At 43.6% G+C, this 4,116-nt stretch overlaps 1 pseudogene; it reads right to left on the bottom strand.

Moving 5' to 3' along the window:
• Window positions 1-2,722: 2,722 nt before the first annotated feature.
• Window positions 2,723-3,872, bottom strand: LOC111195106 (uncharacterized; annotated as a pseudogene).
• Window positions 3,873-4,116: the final 244 nt, after the last annotated feature.

Here is a 4,116-nt window from a genome sequence, read left to right as displayed (position 1 = left end):
GAATCTCCTTTTGTTTTCTCTTGTTTGATTGTTTGCACCGCTCTTTCAGCTGGACCATTTGAGGGTGGGTGAAAAGGTGGGTGAGAAGTCACATGCTGTATGCCATTCTGTTTCAAGAATGATTCAAACTCTTGGCTCGTGAAACATCTGCCATTGCCGATACTATAGTCATGTGTGGTAGGGGGTAGGCCATGTGTGCTGAAGCACTGTCTGAGTTTTTCAATGTTGATTTGACTGGTTGCGTCGCTTGCGGGATACACATCAATCCATTTGGAATGTGCATCGACAAGGATGAGAAACATCTTTCCTAAGTAAGGGCCTGCATAATCAACATGTAGTCTCCAGGGTTTCTCAGGCCAAGGATGTAGAGGCGCTGTAGCTGGAGCTTTTCTGTTTTCCTGACATGTGTGGCAGAACTGTACTTCTTTCTCTATGTCAGCATCCATTCCTGGCCACCACATGTATGAACGTGCCAAACTTTTCATTCTGGAGATGCCTGGGTGCATACAGTGCAGTTGCTTTAGTAGGGTGGTCCTCGCCTTCTTTGGCACAACCACTTTGGCTCCCCAAAGCACACATCCATCTTTGACACTGAGTTCCATCCTTTTTTGGCCAACCCTTTAAACATCACAACAGCACTTGTAATAGCATTTCATCTTTTGCCGTCATGTGCCTTACTTGAGTAGTTGTGATCGGTGGGTCTTCCATCACATTCAGCATTAAGACCTGTCCTGTATCATCCTCCTTCTGTTTGAGGCAGTGGCAACCTGCTCAACGCATCAGCATTTGCGTGATCATTGCCTGGCTTGTACACCAACTTGTACTCATATGCTCTCAAGAGGGTTGCCCATCGCTGCACTCTCTGTGACCCCATTTGTGGTACCTGCTTCTTTTCATGGAAAAGGGAGAGCAATGGCTTGTGATCAGTAGTGATCGTGAACTTTCGTCCATAGATGTACTTATGAAATCGCTTAATTCCAAATATGATAGCCACCCCCTCCTTGTCGAGCTGTGAATAATGCTTCTCAGCTGGAGTCAGTGTGCGTGACATAAAGCCTATGGGTCTTTCATGTCCATCCTCCATGATGTGTGATAGCACAGCGCCAACTCCATATGGCGAGGCATCGCAGGCCAACACAAGTTCTTTGTCTGACGAATAGTGACACAAGACTTTTGCTGATTTCAACAGCCGTTTGGACAACAAAAACGCATCTTCCTGGTCCTGTTCCCAGGTCCATGGAGCATCCTTTTTCAACAATCTGTGCAGTGGAGCCAAGCGTGTGGCAAGATTAGGCAGGAACTTGTTATAATAATTCAAAAGGCCAAGATATGCTTTCAGCTCGGTTACTGTATTTGGACATGGAGCTTCCTCGATAGCTTCCACCTTGGTTTGCACTGGATGCAGGCCGTCAGCATCAATCTTGTGACCCAAGTATTCAACCTGGTCCTGCAAGAACAAACACTTGCCTTTCTGCAGTCTTAGTCCAGCTTCTTCGAGTCTTGTGAGTACCTCGTCCAGTGTACTCAGATGCTCTGCTGTGTCCCTTCCCGTCAATAAAATATCAAGGTAAACAGCTACCCTTGGCAGGCCTTGCAGCAAACTCTCCATTGTTCGCTGAAATATCGCAGGAGCGGACAAGACTCCAAACGCCAGACTGTTGTAGGTAAAGAGTCCTCTGTGCGTGTTTATAGTCAGGTATTTCATGGACTCCTCATCCATCACAATCTGCTGATAGGCGTGGCTTAAGTCCAGTTTGGAGAACTGCTTCCCTCCTGCCAGGATATTGAAGAGGTCTTCAACACGGGGAATAGGGTATTGCTTGAGTGAAGAAGCACAGTTTACAGTTAGTTTGTAATCTCCACATATTCTGATGGAGCCATCTGGCTTCAACACAGGGACAATAGGTGCCGTCCACTCAGCATATTTGACAAGTGATATGATCCCTTCTGTCAGGAGACGTTCTATCTCCTCTTCAACTTTAGCCCTCATGGCATATGGAACTGAGCGGGGCCTGTAAAATTTTGGACAGGCTTTGGCTGACACACGGATTGTGGCCTTCATACCCTTTAACATTCCAAATTCCTGTTTAAAAACAGCATCATGCTTTGAGAGTACTTCCTGTAAGGTTCGTGCCTCTGTTTTTACGTGCTTTATTTTGTCCCACTTCAACTGTAAAGCTTTAAGCCATCCAAGGCCTAATAATGTAGGCCCAGTGCCTTTTACCACCATTAGGGGCAATGTCTTCAGTTGCTGTGCATAGTTCACTTCTACGTTGGCAACTCCCACAATTTGGATTTCAGTCTCCAGTGTAAGATTTTAGAGACAGTTTTGTTACTTTTAATTTGGTGGCGCATTTTCTCTTCCCATTTTTCCTTGAATTTCTTGTCATTCATTATGCTTACACTGCATCCTGTGTCTATTTCAAAGTTTACTTTTTCTTTATTTACTTTAATTTCAACTTCGAGTGGTTTAGTTCTCTGTATTGAAGTTTCTGTTTTCATGCATACCAATGTGAATGCTTCTTCATCCTGATCAAAACTATCATCTTTAGTCTGTCCCACATTGTGAGATCTGTGTGGCCGGGGGCGTCCATGTCATCGCTGTGCATTGTGGGCTTTTGGGTCACTGGAACGTGCAGTATCTTTATTAGCGTTTCTACATGCCTTGGCGATGTGTCCAACCTTTCCGCAGGAATGACATCTGGCTTCCTTAAATTTACACTCAGCTGCACTGTGCTGCTTTCCATGACAACGATAACACCCTCTCTCTTTCTTTGTCCATTCTACTTTTTTTCTCAAGGCTCTCTGTTTTCACAGTGTTACAAGGTACAGTTGTCTTCTGCAGGTCTTGGGCATTTCTACTTGCAGTTTCAGCAGCTACTGCTATCTGAAAAGCTTTCTCAAAAGTCAGGTCCGTTTTGGACAGAAGACGACTCTGAATCCTATCATCATTGATACCACAGACCAGACGTTCTTGTAACATCTGTTCCAGTGTAGCACCAAAATTCCAATCGTGAGCCAGCTGTCTGAGCTCTGCCACATATGCACTCACAGATTCACTAGGGAAACAGGAACGTGAATCAAGTTTATATCTTTGCACTATCTCGCTTGGTTTAGGGTTATTGTGCTCTTTCATGACTTGCTTCAACTGGTCATATGTCTTCGCACTTGGCTTATCTGGACTCACTAGGTTTCACATTAGTTTGTATGTGGCTGGACCTACCACGCTGATTAAGATAGCCCTCTGTTTATCACCATCACCGATCTCATTGGCTTCAAAAAACTGATCGAGAATTTCGCAGTACTCATCCCAAGTCTGCTCTTTTGCATCAAATGCTGACAAGGTGCCTATCATCATTGCAGCCATAGTTGTGGTCTGGTCAAGAACTTCAATCCAACAGCACTAGCACTCTGCTCTTACCATCTACCATGTGCCAGGAGAATCAGTCATCAATCACATATTCCTTTCCACCATCCAGAATCCTCGTCGCCAAAATGTGATAACTTGATCCTTAGAGATAAGTATTCCACTCAAGGAAATCAGGTTTACTTTCTTTATTTAGAAGATTTCACAGGGCATCCACACTGAACCATCAGCACTCACATTACATATCTCTTCATCTAGGGTGTGTTTTCTTTTCCTATCCTTGCTATATTTAACTTGTCTAAATAGCACAACCTAATGGACTAGGGTGGTATTGCATTTTTGCTTAGGTGAATTGGAGAATTGAATAGAGATACCACACCGCTCCTGCCCCTTTTTTCCTCCAGTGCCAGGTAGACGAGGGATCCATCGAGGGGTAGCTCGCTGTGTCTATAAAGTGGGTTGGGTTGTTACCTTATTTTTATTATATTATTACCCAATTGTTAAAGAGCTGTTACCTCCACAATTACTTCTTTATTAAGCAGTAACAATTTTATCTCTCTAAGGAGTGAGAGAGGAGGTCAAAACTATGCACAAAATGCTTATCTCAGCCTAAAACATCCAAAAACAGCTTTTACTACATTCCACACACAAATGAAACCAAACACATAAGAAATGTTGAAAACAAGATGTTAGTGCATTTAATGTTAGTTTAAAGTCATATTTACAATTTAACGAGACTATGACTACAA

The sequence above is a fragment of the Astyanax mexicanus genome, chromosome 20, assembly GCF_023375975.1.
Source record: "Astyanax mexicanus isolate ESR-SI-001 chromosome 20, AstMex3_surface, whole genome shotgun sequence".
In the NCBI taxonomy this organism is placed as follows: Eukaryota; Metazoa; Chordata; class Actinopteri; order Characiformes; family Acestrorhamphidae; genus Astyanax; species Astyanax mexicanus.
Note: the sequence above shows the minus strand (reverse complement) of the source record. Positions and strands in the feature narration are given on the sequence as shown.